The sequence below is a fragment of the Budorcas taxicolor genome, chromosome 7, assembly GCF_023091745.1.
Source record: "Budorcas taxicolor isolate Tak-1 chromosome 7, Takin1.1, whole genome shotgun sequence".
Lineage (NCBI taxonomy): Eukaryota > Metazoa > Chordata > Mammalia > Artiodactyla > Bovidae > Budorcas > Budorcas taxicolor.
In genome coordinates this window covers 3,780,015-3,801,623 of record NC_068916.1, presented here as the reverse complement: position 1 = coordinate 3,801,623, position 21,609 = coordinate 3,780,015, and the positions used below count along the sequence as shown (strand labels likewise).

Here is a 21,609-nt window from a genome sequence, read left to right as displayed (position 1 = left end):
CCCCCAGGCTGTGACCTTGAGAGCAGGACCCTCCACCCTCAGACTCACTCCCAGGGTCTCCCTCCTCCCTCCCTGCTACAGGCCTCAGGCAGGAGACCTTTACCAGACCCAGGGTTCAAGAAGGTCTCTCCCAGGGAGAGGTTCAATACTGGTCATCGAAAGACAGCGCCAGAGCTGAGTTTCAGCCCTACTGCCACGGTTAATGACCCCAGAAGGCTTCAGAGTTGATGGGGCAAGGGGTCTTTGACAGATAAGTTACTTTTAATCCATTATCAGTTAAGCCATGGTTACTAATTTCATCGCGGCTTCCCTTGTGGCTCAGATGGTAAAGAATCTGCCTGTAATGCAGAAGACCCAGGTTCGATCCCTGGGTTGGGAAGATCCCCTGGAGAAGGGCATGGCAACCCACTCCAGTATGCTTGCCTGGAGAATTCTATGGACAGAGGAACCTGACAGGCTATAGTCCATGGGGTCGTAAAGAGTTGGACACAACTGAGCGACTAACACACACTAGATTCATCACATCAGAAAAAGAAATACAAACCACAATGATATGAATCAATCATGTTTCAACAGAGAATCTCAGTAATCTCAGTGGCACAGAAGATGGGGATTAGTTCATGGAGTAAATAAGGCGGTGACCCATGGCTCCAGGTACAAATCCCCTGCTTCCAGACTGTGTACGCAGCTTCTGTCTCTGAAAAAATTTCTTGAGGAAGGCAAACATAGTATTGCCGTGACAAACTCCCCTGCTGTCATTGCAGGCCCTCTGATGACTTCTCTAAGCCTCCCTCTGAATGGGGTGCCCCCTCGAGCCCCAGAATTGCCCCCACTATCTCCTGTAACTGGAGTTATATCCAAAGACTCTGACCCAGAGTCCAGATGAGCCCAGATTTGCCAGGTCTGCTGCCACGAGCCCCAGCACATTGGAAGAGGGGACTGGAAGCCCAGCAATCCAGCCAGGAGTCACTTCAGACCTCACAGGGAGCTAGGTCAGCTCTTGGTTCAGCACGCCATGCTGACTGAGGTATGCGGTGTTGGCGGCCTCCCCACATATATCCTCCCCTATCTAACAGATACCTAAATTTTCCAACTTTAAGTTGGGCTCCTACTGGCCAGTGAGGGCCTCTCAGCCCCCTGACAGCAGAAATTGGTCCAAAGGAAGGCATGTGACCCAAATCAGGCCAGTGAAATAGGGGGAAAAGTTGCTGAGGTCTCCCAGGAAAGATGCTTCCTCAGTCTACAGGAGGTTCTGGGGGAAAGTTCTTTCTCAGTGATAAAGAACATGACCTATATGCCACTGGCAGCCACTGTATCACCAAGAGGAGACCCAGTCTAAGATAATGCCAACAGCACGGGAGGTGAAAAGCTGGGAGGGATTTGTGATGTCACTGAGCTGCTTGTTCAAGTTTCTTCTGAGGAATCCAGTCTATGACTGGAGGTTTTCAATTTTTGACTCAATAAATTATCTTCAATGTGTATATATATCTATATATATGTGTATATATATATACGTATATATATGTGTGTGTATATATACATATATATATATATATATATATTTTTTTTTTTTTTTTTTTTAACCAGCTCAGCTGGTAAAGAATTTGCCTGCAATGCAGGAGACCCTAGTTCAATTCCTGGTTGGGAAGATCCCCTGGAGAAGGGATAGGCTACCCATTCCAATATTCTTGGGCTTCCCTGGTGGCTCAGATGGTACAAAATCCACCTGCAATGTGAGAGATCTAGGTTAGATCCTCGGGTTGGGAATACCCCCTGGAGGAGTCCCTGGCAACCCACCCCAGTATTCTCGCCTGGATAATCCCATGGACAGACGAGCCTGATGGGCTACAGTCCACGGGGTTGCAAAGAGTCAGACACGACTGAAGCAACTAAGCACAACACAGGACATATATGTGTATATATTAATATAAATAATGGAATATTACCCAGCCATAAAAAAGAATGAAATAATGCCATTTTCAGGACCTAGAGATTATGATACTAAATGAAGTAAGCCAAACAGAGAAAGACAAATATACACTATCACTTGTGTGTGGAATCAAAACAAAACAAACGAATTCATTTATAAAACAGAAAAAGACTTACAGACATAGAAAACAAACTTATGGTTACCAAAAAGGAAATAGGGGGAAGGATAAATCAGAAGTTTGGAATCAACGTATACACACTATTATATAAAATAGACAAGCAACAAGGATGTAATGTATAGCACTGAGGATGGTATTCAATATCTTATAATAACCTACATGGGAAAACAATCTGAAAAAGTATATTTATATGTATATATATATATGTGTGTGTGTGTGTATTCTTTTTCAGATCTTTTCCCATATATATTATTTATTACATATGTACTATGTGATGCGCTAAGTTGCTTCAGTCATGTCTGACTCTTTGTGACCCTATGGACTGTGGCCCACCAGGCTCCTCTGTCTATGGGATTCTCCAAGCAAGAATACTGGAGTGGGTCGCATGCCCTCCTCCAGGATATATTTGCTGTACACCTGAAATTAACACAACATTGTAAATCAACTATACTTCAATGTTTTTAAAAAGAAAGAAAAAAGAAAAAATTATCTTCTTGTACAGCTGAATTTGGAAGTCAAAACATCCGCTATTCCTCTAGTTTCTCTAGTCCTTTCTCCAGCCTATTCCACATGGTTTTGCTTTCAGCCCTCTCATGATAACAATAGGCCTGTGCATTCCAGGCCTTCATCTTCTCAGATTCAAGTTCAACAAGAAAGAAAGCATCTCTTTCCAGAAGTTTCCACCTGAGTCCCAGAATTCCATACAACTGAACAACCTGATGGAAGGGCCTCCCCCTGCAGCTGTGGAAAAGAGGCAGAGCCGTCCCGAGGCCATACTGTCTGAGGTGGGAGGGGAGGCAGGTTCCCAGAGGCATCTCAGCACTGTTCCTGGAGAAGGGGGAAACGGCTGCTGGACGGGAAAGCTCACAGACCCACCACAGTGTCCTTGCACCATCCCAGGAGGGCCGCCCACCCAGCTGTATCACCCTGTACCCTTCCTCACTTAACCCCCACCACTCCTGCCACCCCTGAGGATGGAGGGTGACCTGTCCACACACCACTTCCACCAGCCTCTTCTGAGGCCAACCCAAAACCTTCTCGTCACTCAGGACAGCACCACCTCTAGGAAGTGATCCTGAACTCCGCACCCCACCCAATGGGGCTTCCCCCTCCCCACCCCGATCCTGCCTGGGTCCTATCAGCACTCCCCAGCCTCTGCTCCAGCCCTGCCTAGGCAGGAACAGTGGCTGAGCCCTGCAGGTACTCTTCAATTACTCTCCTGCCAGCACCCACAGCAACCTTGTGTCTCACCCTTCTGCCAAACAAGCCTATCTTGGAGCAATGAAAATGTGTCTTTTCTCAAATACGCTGAGGGCTGAGGCTACAGAAATCCAGAGTCCCCGGCAGTCCTTGGCAGCACTCGTGCCCAGCCCACACCCAGCCCCCAGGCTCCGCAGTCTCCACGTAAACCCAGTGCCTTCACTCAACCTGAAGTGGGTGCGCCCCTCCACCAGCCTCCCCTTCAGGACCTCTCCAAGGACTGTTGGGGAAGCTCCCAGACCCCACAGTCTGCTCTGTTTGGGAGTCACTGCTCTGCCTGTCCAGGTAAGGGTTAATAAGACTGGCTGTCACGGAGATGTTTTCCCACCTCCAGACTCCGGATGAAGATAGAAATGGTATTTATGATTTCTTCCCAGCGTTTCTGGAAAGGATTTAAGGTGCTTACAAGGATACACATATATAACAAGATAGCATAAATTAAACGTGGGAGACAAAAAAGAAAGAAAAACAAGGATAGGGACATAAAGAGGGACAAGAAAGAAAGCTACCTTGAAAACAAAGACCAAATGAGCGCTACGCGTGCTGGGTGTGCTTGCTGTAACGAAAAACAAATGTGTCCCAATGCTTCCTAGCAGCTCGCCGGAAAAAAGCAAACCTGTCTGCTGGAAGCTTCGGGGTTGGTTGCATTAAAAAGCGCACACGATTACCCAGGAGACATCCCAGTGCTTGTTTCCCAGGAACGTCTCCCAAGGGATGACAGTGCAAGGACAATGGGAGATGAGGACTGATGGGCATTCGCCCCGAACTGTGAGCTTGGAAGTAGCAGGGGGTGCTCTGGCAGTGAGTGGGTCGGACAAGGAGGGCTCTAGCCCCCCTGCTTCCCACACCTGGACAGCAAGGAGACTATAATAGCTGCCATGCTCTGGGAATGGCACCCAGCCTCTCCTGCTCCTACCCACACCCTCAGAATGGCACCCCACCCTCTGGAGAGAGATCTCCAATGACTGTCCCGGAGGCCCCTCCTGCTTGGTGGAGTGGAATGCCAGCCAGTCCCGGTCAGGGCGTCACTAGACCTTGCAAGTCCTATCCGCTCTTGCTTTGGCCACCCAGATCTTCACTCCCTCCTATTTCCATCTGAAAGCTTTAACTAAGCAACTGCTGGGCACAGCCTGGGGTTGTAAAGGTTATAGAGGAAAAAGGAAGCTCCGACTAAGGCTGCCTGCAACTATTTGGCCTTCAGGAGGTGCTGCAGAGTCAAGGGGCCACCCGCATCTTGTGACTCCCTTCAGGAGGATCCTCTGAGGACCACGGGTGCTGGCATGTATAGTGGCAGCCTGGTAGAGAGGCTCAAGGTTGCAAATGTAGCAAGCATGAGGCATCTGGGACTAAGAGGTGAAGGCCTTATAGATCCCAGTTTAGGTCTCCTAGAAATGGCTGGGGAGGGCATGGGAGAGGCCGAGACCCTGGGGTCTGCTGTAGCCAGGGTGGGAGGAAGGCAGAGCCTTAATGCAGAGAGACTCCATTAGTGCCTCCAGCTTCACAAGGCCCGGGGCGGTCCTGCAGTAGGTGAGCAACTCTACTGCTCTGGCATCTGACCTATTTCTTTCTGATTACAAAAGTAATATATTCTTAACATTAAAAAAAAAAAACTTTAAAAAGGCAACAGGAAAGCAAAACAGTGAGCCATAATTCCCCCACTGGCAGTGGTTAGGGCTGCACTCCTTCTGGTGTGCTTCAGTTCAGTTCAGTCGCTCAGTCGTGTCCAACTCTTTGCGACCCCATGAATCGCAGCACACCAGGCCTCCCTGTCCATCACCAACTCCCGGAGTTCACTCAGACTTGCGTCCATCGAGTCAGTGATGCCATCCAGCCATCTCATCCTTTATCGTCCCCTTCTCCTCCTCCCCTCAATCCCTCCCAGCATCAAGTCTTTTCCAATGAGTCAACTCTTCGCATGAGGTGGCCAAAGTACTGGAGTTTCAGCTTTAGCATCATTCCCTCCAAAGAAATCCCAGGGCTGATCTCCTACAGAATGGACTGGTTGGATCTCCTTGCAGTCCAAGGGACTCTCAAGAGTCTGCTCCAACACCACAGTTCAAAAGCATCAATTCTTCAGCACTCAGCCTTCTTCACAGTCCAACTTTCACATCCATACATGACCACAGGTAAAACCATAGCCTTGACTAGACGGACCTTAGTCGGCAAAGTAATGTCTCTGCTTTTCAATAGGCTATCTAGGTTGGTCATAACTTTCCTTCCAAGGAGTAAGCGTCTTTTAATTTCATGGCTGAAGTCACCATCTGCAGTGATTTTGGAGCCCAAAAAAATTAAGTCTGACACTGTTTCCGCTGTTTCCCCATCTATTTCCCATGAAGTGATGGGACCAGATGCCATGATCTTCGCTTTCTGAATGTTGAGCTTTAAGCCAACATTTTCACTTTCAACTTTCACTTTCATCAAGAGGCTTTTTAGTTCCTCTTCACTTTCTGCCATAAGTGTGGTGTCATCTGCATATCTGAGGTTATTGATATTTCTCCCGGCAATCTTGATTCCAGCTTGTGCTTCTTCCAGCCTAGTGTTTTTCATGATATATTCTGCATAGAAGTGAAATAAGCAGAGTGACAATACACAGCCTTGACGTACTCTTTTTCCTATTTGGAACCAGTCTGTTGTTCCATGTCCAGTTCTAACTGCTGCTTCCTGACCTGCATACCGATTTCTCAAGAGGCAGGTCAGGTGGTCTGGTATTCCCATCTCTCTCAGAATTTTCCACAGTTTCTTGTGATCCACACAGTCCAAGGCTTTGGCATAGTCAATAAAGCAGAAATAGATGTTTTTCTGGAACTCTCTTGCTTTTTCCATGATCCAGCAGATGTTGGCAATTTGATCTCTGGTTCCTCTGCCTTTTCTAAAACCAGCTTGAACATCTAGAAGTTCACAGTTCACATATTGCTGAAGCCTGGCTTGAAGGATTTTGAGCACTACTTTACTAGCGTGTGAGATGAGTGCAATTGTGCGGTAGTTTGAGCATTCTTTAGCATTGCCTTTCTTTGGGATTGGAATGAAAACTGACCTTTTCCAGTCCTGTGGCCACTGCTGAGTTTTCCAAATTTGCTGACATATTGAGTGCAGCACTTTCACAGCATCATCTTTCAGGATTTGAAATAGCTCAACTGGAATTCCATCATCTCCACTAGCCTTGTTCATAGTGATGCTTTCTAAGGCCCACTTGACTTCACATTCCAGGATGTCTGGCTCTAGGTGAGTGATCACACCATTGTGATTATCTTGGTCATGAAGATCTTTTTTGTACAGTTCTTCTGTGTATTCTTGCCGCCTCTTCTTAATATCTTCTGCTTCTGTTAGGTCCATACCATTTCTATCCTTTATCGAGCTCATCTTTGCATGAAATGTTCCCTTCATATCTCTAATTTTCTTGAAGAGATCTCTAGTCTTTCCCATTGTGTTGTTTCTCTCTATTTCTTTGCATTGATTGCTGAGGAAGGCCTTCTTACCTCTTCTTGCTATTCTTTGGAACTCTCCATTCAGATGCTTATATCTTTCCGTTTCTCCTTTGCTTTTTGCTTCTCTTCTTTTCACAGCTATTTGTAAGCCTCCCCAGACAGCCATTTTGCTTTTTTACATTTCTTTTCCATGGGGATGGTCTTGATCCCTGTCTCCTGTACAATGTCACGAACCTCCGTCCATAGTTCATCAGACACTCTATCTATCAGATCTAGTCCCTTAAATCTATTTCTCACTTCCACTGTATAGTCATAAGGGGTTTGATTTAGGTCATACCTGAATGGTCTAGTGGTTTTCCTTATTTTCTTCAATTTAAGTCTGCATTTGGCAATAAGGAGTTCATGATCTGAATCACAGTCAGCTCCTGGTTTTGTTTTTGTTGACTGTATAGAGCTTCTCCATCTTTGGCTGCAAAGAATATAATCAATCTGATTTTGGTGTTGACCATCTGGTGATGTCCATGTGTAGAGTCTTCTCTTGTGTTGTTGGAAGAGGGTGTTTGCTATGACCAGTGTGTTCTCTTGGCAAAACTCTATTAGTCTTTGCCCTGCTTCATTCTATATTCCAAGGCCAAATTTGCCTGTTACTCCAGGTGTTTCTTGACTTCCTACTTTTGCATTCCAGTCCCCTATAATGAGAAGGACATCTTTTTCAGGTGTTAGTTCTTAAAGGTCTTGTAGGTCTTCATAGAACTTCAGCTTCTTCAGCGTTACTGGTTGGGGTATAGACTTGGATTACTGTGATATTGAATGGTTTGCCTTGGAAACAAACAGAGATGATTCTGTGGTTTTTGAGATTGCATCCAAGTACTGCATTTCGGACTCTTTTGTCAACCATGATGGCTACTCCATTTCTTCTAAGGGATTCCTGCCCGCAGTAGTAGATATAATGGTCATCTGAGTTAAATTCACCCATTCCAGTCCATTTTAGTTCGCTGATTCCTAGAATGTCGACGTTCACTCTTGCCATCTCTTGGTTGACCACTTCCAATTTGCCTTGATTCATGGACCTGACATTCCAGGTTCCTAGGCAATATTGCTCTTTACCGCATCAGACCTTGCTTCTATCACCAGTCACATCCACAGCTGGGTATTGTTTTTGCTTCGGCTCCATCCCTTCATTCTTTCTGGAGTTATTTCTCCACTGATCTCCAGTAGCATTTTGGGCACCTACTGACCTGGGGAGTTCCTCTTTCAGTATCCTATCATTTTGCCTTTTCATACTGTTCATGGGGTTCTCAAGGCAAGAATACTGAAGTGGTTTGCCATTTCCTTCTCCAGTGGACCACATTCTGTCAGACCTCTCCACCATGACCCGCCCTGGTCATGGTGTGCTATTCTCTTTTAATTATCACGTGCATTTTGGAAAATTCATGTGGCAAAACCACCATCGCCAAATTAAAATTTTAAAAGACAAATTTGGAGGGGGGAAATAATTGCACCTCATATAACCAACAAAGAGCTAATTTCCTAATACACAAAAATATCCTAGAAATCATTAAGAAGGAGATGGAGTCCAAATGCACCCATAACAACGTGTAAGTTGGGGGTAGGGGTGAGTGATACCCAAGTGTCCAATGGTCTGTGTCATCTGAGAGGAAGATGAAGATATTGATTAGCCACTGGCTTTGAAAAGTTAAGGACCGTCCTGATTTCCAGGGGAACCGCTAAAAGAACAGAATTACACAGGATTAAGGAGAGTGGCTCCCAATGGGTGAGGAAAGGGCTAAGACAGCATGGGAGTGGATCCTAGGGTGCTGATCTCTTTTCATTCCTGATTTACTTTCTGGTTATCTGAGTATTTCATTCATAATCATTCATTTTAACTGTACAAATGTTTTGTATAATTCTCTCTATATATGTTATAATTCACAATTTAAAAAAAATTGAGAGATGTTCACCACTGATAATAAGATAAGTGAAAAAATTTAAACTATTTTATAAAGGCCAAGAAGTCTGAGGACTGACTGTGTTGGCAAGGGAGTGGTAAATGGTTGGTGGGGTATAAATTGGTGCATCATTTGTGGAAGATGCTTTGGTAATTTTGACCCAAATTTCCAAGATACAAAGCTTTGACCACGTCTGAGGTCTTATCCTGCAGAGTGAGTCACAGATGTTCAAATTTACTTGTGCAAAGGCGTCTTCAATAGCAAAAGATGGGAAACAACCTAAACGTCTACTGTTAAATAACTAATGGTGTGGCTGTGTTGTGAAATATTATGCAGCCATGAACAAAGACCCTCCCTAGTAAGCAATTATCATCAAGTTGCATCATTAAGTGAAAAGACAGGCGCAAAGCAGCATGTACAATATACCATCAGTCACGTGAAAGCAGCTGGGGGAGGTGGTTGTTGTTTAGTCACTAAATCGTGTCCAACTCTTTTGCAACCCCATGGACTGCAGCCTGCCAAGTTCCCCTCACCATGGAATTTCCCAGGCAAGAATACTGGAGATGGTTGTCATTTCCCTCTCCAGAGGATCTTCCTGACCCCGGGATCAAACCCAAGTCTCCTGTGTCTCCTGCTTTGGTAGGCGGACTCTTGACCACTGAGCCACCTGGGATGCCTTGGGAGGAGGTTACATACATGTAATTGTCTGAATATTCTTCAAATTTCTAAAACATTTCTAGCAGGCTACACAAGAAACTGGTAGTTCTAGGTAGCCTAGAAGTCATGGTTAGAAATCCTGTTTTTCACTGTACATTCTTTGGTGACTTTTGAACTTCAAAACAGAAAGTACATATTCAAAATTATAAGCATAAATTATAGCAGGATTGGGAAATACTACAGCCTCTTCTGAGCCCAGCCATCCCCTGCCCACAAGGTTTTCAAGGAAGCTGTAGGAAGGGGAGGGACAGTGGCACATGGCCAAATAAAGTGCGCCTTCTGTTATTACCTAGATGTATACCCAGCTCCCCTGGGCAGGACATCAGCTCTCCAAATCACCAACAAGGCGAGGCAGGACAGTCCCCGCTCATTGGGCGTCTGTGGCCACTTCAGAGAAAGAGAGAAAGAGTCACCCACTCAAGGACAAGGGGGGATGAAGGGGCCTGCAGCACCCCCATCCTGTTGCTGGGAGGGAGAAAGATGCGTGCACACACACACACATCCACTTCTACAAAACCCACCTCACTCTGTTCACCCTGTTTTAAAGCCTGCAGTTCCCATCCAGCAGCTTATCTGGAACATTCTCTTCCCTTAATAACTGCTCTCTTGCGTGCATGTGCTAAGTCACTCCAGTTGTCTCTGACTCTGCAACCCACCAAGCTCCTCTGGCCGTTGGGATTCTCCAGGCAAGAATTCTGGAGTGGGTTACCATTTCCTTCTCCAGGGGATCTTCCCAACCCAGGGATCAAACCTGGGTCTCCTTCATTGCAGGCAGATGCTTTACCTTCTGAGCCACAGAAGGGAAATTGAGGAAAGCCCAATTTTTTTAAGAAAGTTAACCAATTCCCCATCAAACATTTGAGACTTTTTTGTGGGCCTCAGTTGTGCTTTGATGAAAATCAGCAGAGCTATATGCTGATGCCTCTCTTAACTACATCCTTAGAAGACTATCCTGGAAGTTGGGTAAGGAATATAGACATTCTCTGGCTTTCTATATCCATCTCCGCTTTGACTCAGCCTACTTTAATATGAGGGTTCATCTCCCAACCCCCTTCCAAGCCTGGATTCCAATTTGGTTTTATCTTTGCCTGCTTAACATTTGCAGGGGGAGGCATCTTTTTATTGCTTTAATTTGCATCCTTCGATTATAATTGGGTTGAGATCTCTTCGTATGTTTTTTCACCTCTAACACAAATCACCCATTTGTACAGCCATACAAACCCAGTGCCTTCCTTCCCCTCCTCTTTGCTTAGGCCCAAAGAGCCCTCCTTGTACATTCACAGCGTCAAAATCTTCCCATCTTTCAAGGTCAGGCACCCTGCCCTGCCCTCCCACCAGGCAGTCGTTCTTGACTTCCCACACCCGGCTTGGCGCACTTGCTGCTCTGGTCCTGCTTATAGTCACCAGCTGCGCGCCTGTACCCTGCCATCTGCACCAACTGTCCACTTTACCCCTCAGGCCCAAGGCTCAGCCACGGTCCCCACACCAAAGGACCCTTGGGCACCTACTACCCAGTCAGTGCTCCCAAACTGACTCAGACTCCTTCGCTGCCCCAAGCCCCTCGGGAGCTGTGAGCACCAGGGAAGGCCCCCTCCTGCCAGCTGGCTGTTTGAGTGTCTGACCCAAGCTCATACCCTCCTCTTGCCTGCTCCCGTGGGGATGCTGAGCCTCAGAAGCGGAGCAGCTGCCAGGCTGAACTCCCCCCTGAGACTGTTCTCCATAAAAAGCTGAGCCTGAGTGGAGAGGAGGGTAAAGTTCCTGGAGTGGACAGACAAGGAGGAAGAGGAACAAGGGGCAGTCAAGTGAAGAGTAACGTCAGGACTTTAAGAATGACTCTCTGCATTTTAGGCCACGTTCAATACCTGTCCAGCCTTGGCCATGCTAGGTCATGTTCTCTGGGCACGCTGTGTCGGCAACTCTTGTCCACAGTGGGGAGGGGAACATGGTCTTCACCAAGACCCTGACAGGACCAGGAGCTGGCCTGGGAGGCCCACGGCTCTCCGGAGACGCTGCCACCGCAAATGAAGATGCACACGCAGGGACGGCCCCTGGAAGGGGGCTACCCTGGGCCTTCCTCAGGTGTGCAGGGACCCTCTGGAAGTGCCTCCCCGCCCAGGAGGCAGTGATGACCTGCAGTGCCCACCCTGTTGGCCTCCAAGGCCCGCAGCCTCTCTCAGCACCTGAGGGACACTTCTGGTGTCATCAAGGAGGCAGCTCCACAGGGTGACCTTGGCCCCCAGCGCTGGAGGAGATGACAGATTTATTTTCTTCCTGCTAAAAACATAATCTATCCTTTCATGGAGCTCTGGGGACCAGCGGCGTGGCACACGCACTATGGAAGCTTTTGCTAAGCCTATTCCAATTGTCTACAGGGTTGGCTTGTCACCCACTCTTCCTTAAGCCCTTCAGATTCTAAGAGAGTATTTCAGTGCCAAGGGGCAGATCCAGAGATGTTCCTAAAAAACATTATATTTCTCTATCAACTGCTGCTGTCCTGATTTCAGGGCTTTAATTTCTTCATTTGGGCAAGAATAAGCTTCTGCACACGCCAGGCACCAGGATCCAGCTTGTCCGGTAAGGACCTGCCCTCCCAGGCCATGGTTCTGTGATGTGCTCCAGGGGCTCCGGGGCCTCCAACCCAGACCTGTGGGCCAGAAGTGTCTGCCCAGAGAACGTGACACAGACCCTGAGACCTGAAGGCTGAGGGGCTACTGGTCAGCTGAGAGGTGAGGAGAAATCCTCCGTGAAGATGCGCTAGGGGTGCTGGTGAGGTAAACCGAGACCAGGCCACTGAAGGTCAAGGATGCCAAGCCGTTGGATTTGAACTTCATCCTGAAAGCCATTGTGAGACCCTGAGCAGAGTTAGTCAAGGAAACAACACCAATAGATGTGCCTTCTAGAAAGATCATGCTGACAGCCTCTGGACAGCAGGCCAGAAGGGTTCCTGGCAGAAAGAAGCAATTCAGGAAGGAGAAGGAGGTATCCAGTCAGGGGAAGTTCCCTGCAGATAAAAGGAGAGATTCCCGTATAAGCTGCATTTCAGAGGTGGAACTGGGAGGACAGAACATGGGGTGAGCAGTAGCAGAGGACAGTAGCGGGTGGCACGTTGGCCATGTGAACTGCCGGTGAGCGGAGAAGCCCCGAGGGAGAGCAGGGCCACTGAAGAGCAGTTGATGGGGACTGACCACAGGCTGGGGGAGGAACGGCAGTGAGCAAGTGCAGGCACCCTGAGCTTTAGCTGTCTGCACACCTAGAAACACCCTGGGCCAGAGATGGAACTTCCCCGGGAATGCCCCACAGACAGACAGACAGCTGCTAATAATCATGCAGGTACAGGACAATGACCTCCAAGGAAGGACTTTTAGGCAGAGACCTGCTGAGGGAAGCCTCAGAAGCAGAGGAACAGCAGGCCTTGTGGGGGAGGGTACTGGCCCCGTCTGCAGAGCCCACAGAGAGCTGGGGTGAGGGGGCACAGGCAGGGAAACAAACCAGGCTGGACACAGTGTGACCAGCTGACCTCCTACATTACAAATGTGGTATCCAAAACCATTCTTCTTCCTTATTCAGTTCTGAACATAAAGCAGCTAAAAAATAAACTTGCCAGTTAAAGACACCCTCTGCCCCTGGATGCCCACCTGGAGTAGAAGGGCAGGGAGGCCTGTCTCAGGGAAATGAGAAAAGTATGCGCCTAATGAGTCTTCCAGGTGGCGCTGGTGGTAAAGAACCCGCCTGCCAAAGCCGGAGATGTAAGAGATGCGGGTTCCATCCCTGGGTCGGGAAGATGCCCTGGAGGTGGGCATGGCAACCCACTCCAGTATTCTTGTCTAGAGAATCCTATGGACAGAGAGTAGCCTAGTGGGTTACAGTCCGTGGGGTCACATGGCTGAAGTGGCTTAGCACGCACACACGCACATGTGCAGTTTGCAAAGGTAAGTTTAAAAGTGCCTGAGACACTAAAAAGAAACAAGGAGAGCAAACCGCCTTATCAGATATTGAAACACTGTCACTTTAATATCAGATCAGTGCGGCAATATGCAGATACCGTGGAGACAGACCAAGAGAGCAGATGGAGACTCAAACGTACACAGGAAGTCAGTCAGTGATGAAGGCAGCATCTCCTTTATTAAGATGAACTCTTGAATAAATGATGTTGGAAGTGATCAGCTGCTTTCTGGGAAAAAGATCAGGTTGGATCAATCTTTCACACCATACCTCAGGATAATCTCTAAATGGATCGAAAATTTAATGTATAAGTGAATCTACAGAAGTATGGGAAGAATAGAGCTTTACAAGCTTGAAGCAAGAAAGGCTTTTCAAACTGTGATTTAAAATTGAACCACCGTAGAAGATTGATAGATGGCACAAAGAGCAAAAACTTCTGCAGAGCAATCACTTGGGCAAACTCAAGAGACCGTTTGGGAGATTGCTAATGAACACATGAAAATGCTCAGCATCTTTTATTCTCGGGCTTCCCTTGTGGCTCAGCTGGTAAAGAATCCACCTGCAATGCAGGAGACCCGGGTTCGATCCCTGGGCTGGGAAGATCCCCTGGAGAAGGGAACAGCTACCCACTCCAGTGTTCTGGCCTGGAGAATTCCATGGACTGTATAGTCCGTGGGCTTGCAGAGTAGGACACAACTGAGCAACTTTCACTTTAACTTTAAGGGCTTCCCTTGTGGCTCAGGCGGTAAAGCGTCCACCTGCAATGTGGGAGACCTGGGTTCGATCCCTGGGCTGGGAAGATCCCCTGGAGAAGGAAATGGCAACCCACTCCAGTACTCTTGCCTGGAAAATCCCATGGATGGAGGAGCCTGGTAGGCTACAGTCCATGGGGTCATTATTATTATTAGAAAAATGTAAATCAAAACTACAATGAGGTATCACCTCACACAGGTCAGAATGGCCATGATCAGAAAATCTGCAGACAATAAAAGCTAGAGAGGATGTGGAGAAAAGGGAAGCCTCTTGCACTGTCGGTGGGAATATAAATCAAAACAGCCACTGCGGAGAATAAAATGACGCGTTTTTAAAAAACTAGGAATAATACTACCCATATGGCCCAGCAATCCTACTACTGGGCATATACCTCGAGAAAACCACAATTCTAAAACACACATGTACCCCCACAGTTCACTGCATCAATATTTACAACAGCCAGGACTTGGAAACAACCTAGATGCCCATCAACAGACGAATGGATAAAGAAGGTGTGGTACAAAGTACAATGGAATATTCAGTTCAGTCGCTCAATCATGTCCGACTCTTTGTGACCCCATGAATCGCAGCACGCCAGGCCTCCCTGTCCATCACCAACTCCCAGAGTTCACTCAGACTCATGTCCATCAAGTCGGTGATGCCATCCAGCCATCTTATCCTCTGTCGTCCCCTTCTCCTCCTGCCCCCAATCCCTCCCAGCATCAGGGTCTTTTCCAATGAGTCAACTCTTTGCATGAGGTGGCCAAACTATTGGAGTTTCAGCTTCAGCATCAGTCCTTCCAATGAACACCCAGGACTGATCTCCTTCAAAATGGACTGGTTGGACCTCCTTGCAGTCCAAGGGATTCTCAACAGTCTTCTCCAACACCACAGTTCAAAAGCATCATTACCATGTGTAAAATAGACAACTAAAGGGAAATTGCTGGGTAACACAAGGAGCTCAGCCTGGTGCTCTGTGACAACTTAGAGGGGTGGGGTGGGATGGGAGGTCAGAGGGAAGTTCACAAGGGAAGGGATGTAGGTATACACATATTGTTGTATGGCAGAAACCAACACAACATTATAAAGCAATTATCCTCCAATTAAAAATAAAAAAATTTTTTAAGAAAGGAGAAACCATCTGGGAAAAAACACTTGCAGCTCAGATCACTGTCAGAGAGCTAATATTCATAATATGAGGAGCTCTTGGAAACTAATAAGAAAAAGATCAATAATGCAATAGGATCCCATATGTAAGATAGACAGCAAGTGGGAACTTGCTTGGAGAAGCGTGTAGCAATCCACTCCAGTGTATGTGCCTGGAGAAACCCATGGAGAGAGGGACCTGGCGGGCTTCAGTCCGTAGGGTTGCAGAATCAGACACAACTGAAGCTACTTAGCGCCGTGCACTGGAACTTGCTGGGTGACACAGAGAGCTCCATGTAGTGCTCTACGATAGCCTAGAGGGGTGGGAGGGGTGTTCAGGCGGCAGGGGACTTGTGTATACCTGTGGCTGAGTCACATTGATGTATGGCAGAAACCAACACAATATTGTAAAGCAATTATCCTCCAAAAAAAAAAGTGCGCCAAAAAATAATAATAATAATGCAATAGGGAGTAAATGATAAAGGACAGGAACAGACAGTGAAATACAAAGGGACCTCAAACATACAAAGATACCCAATTCACTTACTAAGAGAAACACAAATTAGCCCTACTGCGGCTTCTCAGTGGAGAAGGCAATGGCACCCCACTCCAGTACTCTTGCCTGGAAAATCCCATGGACGGAGGAGCCTGGAAGGCTGAAGTCCATGGGGTCGCTAGGAGTCGGACACGACTGAGCGACTTGACTTTCACTTTTCACTTTCACGCATTGGAGAAGGAAATGGCAACGCACTCCAGTGTTCTTGCCTGGAGAATCCCAGGGACGGGGGAGCCTGGTGGGCTGCCATCTCTGGGGTCACACAGAGTCGGACACGACTGAAGCAACTTAGCAGCAGCAGCAGCGGCTTCTCAGTATCAGCTTGGCAGAAATGCAAGTTTGAAAACACCCTTTGCTGGGGAAATAATGTGGGAAGAGGTGCCTCTCCACAGAAGGCAATTCAGCAACAGCTGTCAAAACAGCAAACGCGTTTACCCTTTGACCGAGCAATTTCACTTCTGGAAATGTAGCCTTGACATGGGCCTGCATGTGTTAAGAGCAACAGATCTGAAAGCTAAGCAAAGTCACATGTTTTAAAAAAAAAAAAATGTATGGCCGAACAAAGCAGAAAGACATGCAAAAACCCAGAGATTGTCCCATTTGCCCGCCAGATTCACCGTCCACCATTCACCCTGCTCAGGGCCTCTGGGAGTTGTCATGTGACTAAGACAACGGTTCCATCACCCTCTGACTTCAGGTCTAGTTCAGTGGCTCAGTCACTGGACAGAGGGGACAAGAAGAGAAAGAAATGGAGGTATTTCCCCCCCCGCAGTGTCACCTGAACCTGGCTGCACCCGGGTAACCAGAGGTCACGGCTCCTGGCAGGTGGCCCTGTTGGCTTCCCTCTCCTGCGTTCCCCTCACCTCTCTGGCCTTGGACAGTAAGAATGAACGCCCCTCATGACTTCCCTGTGTCCTCCCCACACCTCTGTAAAGAATCTCTTTCAGTAAACACTCCTCAAATTGCCCAATTTAAGTGAGCCATCTGTTTCCTGCCAGGCCCCTGACTAATGCAGTAGCTATTTATAAAAAAAAAAAAAAAAGGACAAGGACACACTCTAGGTATCAGACTGGAAGGATTTCCAGGGTGCCATAGAAGTAAAAGTATATGGTAGTTACCTGCTGCATTAGGAAGCTGCAGGGTGAGGCAGGCTGCACAGCCGCATCTGTGTGTCTGACCCTACAGAGACACTCTTAGGACCCACAGGCTGATGAAGGTGGTTGCTGGTTCAGGAAAAGACAGGGCTTCCCTCAGTTCACCCTTGTGTTTTCAAGCCTGCCCTGCTCACCTGGCCAGAACTCAGGCCTCTCGGTGGGCACCGATCCCTGCCAGGCACCTGGGCACAGCCATGCTGTGCTCTCCCAAGTCACCATCTTCTGCCCTTGGCTCGGGAAGCCAGAGGCCCTCACAAGCGGAGCAGGAAGGATTCTCAGAGCAAGTCTTCAAACAGGAGCAAAGAAGAGATGCCTGAATTCCACTCCCGGGGGTTTAAACATTTCCATGAGCTCTAATTCACTGACTCTCAAAATAGTAATTAGTTTCAAGGGGAAAAAAAATCACTTCTAGTCTCAGAGCCTCTCTGGGGACCCTTAGAGGCTTGAAAGCTTTCAGAACATCCCACACGTTCATTCTGGAGCTCTCACAGGGCCTCTGGGGTTCCACACACAGGTACTCATTCCCTGTCCGACCTCCTTCTCCCAGAACAGAAGGCGGCTCCCAAGCCCCTCCGGCGGGCAAGTCTCCTCCTGGGAGCTTCTGCCTGGGCCAGCCCGCCTTTAATTCCTCGGGTACGTGGCTGGCTTTCAAATTCACTTCTGTCCTTCCACACAAAATGACCACGGGCGGGGTGCAAAGTCTTCCTGACTGACTTTCAGGGGTGTCATCTGTAAGACCAAGAGTGTTCTAGCCCCCACTTCCCAGGGCTGTGGGAGCAGTGACTGAGAAGCCGTGGGCAAAGCTCTCTGCAGATGTCCGCCTGGTGCACCCAACCACGTCCATTCAGAGAGGGTGAGATGCCAGGAGGGACCTGGGAAAAGGGTCAGCCTGAGTGGGACTTAGATTTTCCTTGTAAGGACCTCATCTCTGAGCCTCTGCCTTCCCTGCTGCAAGGCTGGTTGGGTCCTCTGGCCCCAGGCCAGTGCTGGAGACTTCCTAACCTTTAGCTTTCTGAAGTATAGCACCAACTCCAAAGTCAGTGTTACTGTTCCCTTTCCATGGATGGCAAAGTAAAGGCTCAGAGAGCCCAGTCCTGCTTCCCTGGCAACAGCCTCAGCTTCATATCCACAGTGTCCTCAACAGGACCTGCAGCTCCCCAGGGCCCTGAAGAGCCTTTCTGGACGGAAGCAGCTCTCAGAGGCTGCCTGTCCTCACCACCTGGCTGTCAGGGGCCTGCCCCTCACTGCCTGCTGGATAAGTCCTCAGCAGTCCTAGGCAGCACAGCCCCCAGCTACGTTCCTCCTCTCATCACCCCAAGGGGCAGGCACTCTGGCTTGTCTTGGATCCAGGGAGGCTCCTGTCCCACTGTCCAAGCGGCAGAATCCAGGGACCCTGCTACCCCTGGCCAGGTCCTGCCCCCACCCTCCTCCATGAGAGCCCCCCAAGCAGAGGGGGGCATGCCCCAGTGCAGCCCTGTCTAGCTTGTGGGTGGGAGGGATGGCAGCCAGACAGGACCCAATCAAAGCAGCTATTTGGGTTAATGAGGAGAGGGTACCCACTGCCCAGTGTTCCAGACAAGATGTAGCAGGAGGCTGGGTCTGAGGAGGCTGTGGAATGGCGTGGGGGACCGTCAGTGTTGAAGTGGCCTGGGCAGTTCTCACTAGGATCGGACCCAGCTAGTGACAAGCTCCAGGCACCATGGAGTAAGCCGAGACACGGCACAGACTGCAAGGCCATCAGAGCACTCGTGGACACACAGGGCTCAGCCTCCCACTTGGCCGGGGCTATACCACCAGCTGAATCCTCCTGCACAGGCGCTCTGGGATCCAAGACCTGGAGTTATCAGGGAATCTGGAAAGGCAGAGGCTAAAGCTGGCCACACACTCAAGCCACAGGATGAGAGAGAAGAAACACAGTACCCCCAGATGGCCCCTTCTCTCACCCCAGCAGTTTCAAGGCATGGAGACGGGGCAGCATGAGGCTCCCAAAGGAAAGTGACTTCTGGGCCAAAGGAGCCAGCAACTCATGTCCCCTCCTGTCCTGCAGACCCCCAGACCCACAGGAGAAAGGAAATAATGAGTCCCTTCGCTATTCTCTGCTTAATTCTTTTTCCTGCTGGCTGGCAGGAGATTCGGGATGGGTTTGACTTTCTATGTGAGTTGCTGAAAGAAATGCAAGGCCCCACCGAAGTCACCATGGCAGGGGTGGGGCCAGCGCCTGCTGTGACAGGTGCTTACCTGGGCCAGCTGTCCAGCTGGAGCACTGCCCCCACTCTCCTGCCCTCTGGCTGGCAGGAGTGTCTGTGGACACAGATCCCTGCACCATTTCAGGGCCAGGCCTGGGAAGCCACCTCATCTGCTCTGACTCTCCCCCTCAAAGTTTGAATTTCAGCACGTGTTGCCATGAACTCCACAGGGTTTGCCTCATGCATAAAAGAAAACCGGAGCCTTGAGAGATTTCCTGTGAAACCCCAGTGTACCACTCAGTCAGCGTCTCACCTCTGGCTGTGGAGGCCCTTAGAAGTCGGTGGGCTGCTGTAAATTTCTAGCCACGCTCCCTGGATTGTCATCTGGCTGTGAACTCTAGCAGAAGTGTACCAAGGGCAAAGCCAGCCCCCCAGGCCAGAGGGGCAGCAGGGAAGCTCAGAAACAGGCCTGCCAAGAGCAGACTCCATGACTGGGAGAGGCAAGGAAGCCAGGGAGGAGGTCAGACCTGTGGGCGGTGGGCCAACACCGTCTGCCCCACCCCACCCTGAGCAGCCCAGCCAGATGGGAATCTCTGCCTGGCACAGTGGGCAGGCATGAGGACCCAGCTGCCCACTCCAGACACCAGTCCGAAGGCACCCTGCCTTCCAAAGCATGCGGACACAGTGGAGAGCCAGTGCCCCAGCTCTGGCCAAGCCAACCCAAGCATGCCCCAAATTCAGCTCAGGACAGGATGGTGGCAGCTGTGAGCCAGGGATAGCTTGTGTTGGGCCCACTGCCCAGGGCTCCTGAGCAGACAGGGGGAGGCTGAGGTCTGCTCGCAAGTGTGGAAGTCCAAGATTGGCGCATCCGCAGGGTGGTTTTCTCCTTGGGCCTCTCTCCTTGGCCGGTGGATGGCCACCTTCTCACTGTGAGCCCACACGATCACCCTCTGGATGTGGTCGTGTCCGTATCTCTTCTCGTCATAAGGACACCAGTCACATTGGATTAGGGTGCACTCACGTGACTTCACGCAGTCCTGTTCTGAGGTACTGGGCGCTAAGGCTTCCACACAGGAATTTGAGAGGAGACACGCCGTTCAGCCCGTAACAATTCCTGTCCTCATCTACGCCCTGTACCAACTGGGAATCCATCTGGCGCTGCGTAACAGCAAGGGAAAACACGCTAGGCAGAAGTGTAAGTCTCTCTCAAATTAAAGACCAGAGGCGGGCAGGCTGGGGCTGCCTAGCAGCTCTGCTTCCCCAGATCTCCAGGGAACCACCTGATGGCCCCGGCAAACCTGGCCCCTTCCCTAGGTCTCCCAGCTGAAGCTGCAGTTCCGGCCATCACAGCTGCAGTGCCAGCATTAGGAAGAAGGAAAGGACACAGACAGACGGGCAAAGAGCACCCTGACTGTCTTCAAGGAAGATTCCAGAAATTGCCCTCTACCCTTCTCCTTACATGTCATTGCCTGAACTTCATCATGTGGCCACACCTATGTGCGAAGGAGCCTGGAGTGCAGGCTTTACTCCAGGTGGCCCTGTGTGAAACAGTGAGGAGTCTGATCATTGGTGTGAATAACGGGGTTTAGTGGGTGACTTGGGTAACAATCTCCATCACACACACCCTTGTGTTCACCTAAATGGCATTTCACTGTTGTTTTCATTTGCATTTTCCCAATAATTACTGAAATTGGCTGTCCTTTCATTTTTATTGTCTATTTGTAGTTTTCTGTGTTAGAACTTTCTTATTTTCTCTTCTTGGAATTGCCAGTTTTCCTTTTTGGGTTGTTTTATCTTTTCATCAATTTGTAAAAGTGCTTACTTACATATTCTAAGATAATCCTTTGTCTTTTTATATATATATATATATATATATATCTTTTTTTTTTTGGCTGTACCACATGACATGTGGTATCTTAATTCTATAATCAGGGATTGAACCCCTGCCCCCTGCAGAGAGGGAGCTCAGAATCTTAATTATTGGACTGCCAGGGAAGTCCGTTTGTCTTTATGTTGCAAATATTTTATCCTCATCTGTCCTTTTTCTCATTTGTTTATGACACCCTTTGTCATAGAACAGATTTTCAGTTTCATAATACAGACTGTATCAGTCCTTTCTTTCCAGTTTATTTTTAATTTGTATGTTCTTTAAAGCAGTGTGTACTGCAGGGTTGCAACCATATCCTCCTATATTTCTTTAACGCCTTAATTCTTTTGTTTCTTATGTGCAGGTCTTCGATTGATCTGGAATTTATTTTTTTAAGCCATGAACGATAGCTCTAACTTTTTTTCTCACAAGACGATAGTTTGCAGTCTTGGCCTGTTTACTTCCAACCCCGTCGTGGCCCTTCCTCTGCTTCACCCTGCCCCGTGAGGCGCTGACCCTACAGTTGCACCTCCCTAGGCCACCATG

General features: G+C 48.7%; 1 non-coding gene across 1 annotated transcript; it reads left to right on the top strand.

Moving 5' to 3' along the window:
• Positions 1 to 307: 307 nt before the first annotated feature.
• On the top strand, positions 308 to 379 carry TRNAY-GUA (transfer RNA tyrosine (anticodon GUA)). Its single transcript has one exon. It is a non-coding gene; the product is annotated as a tRNA-Tyr (tRNA).
• The last annotated feature ends 21,230 nt before the right edge of the window (positions 380 to 21,609 follow it).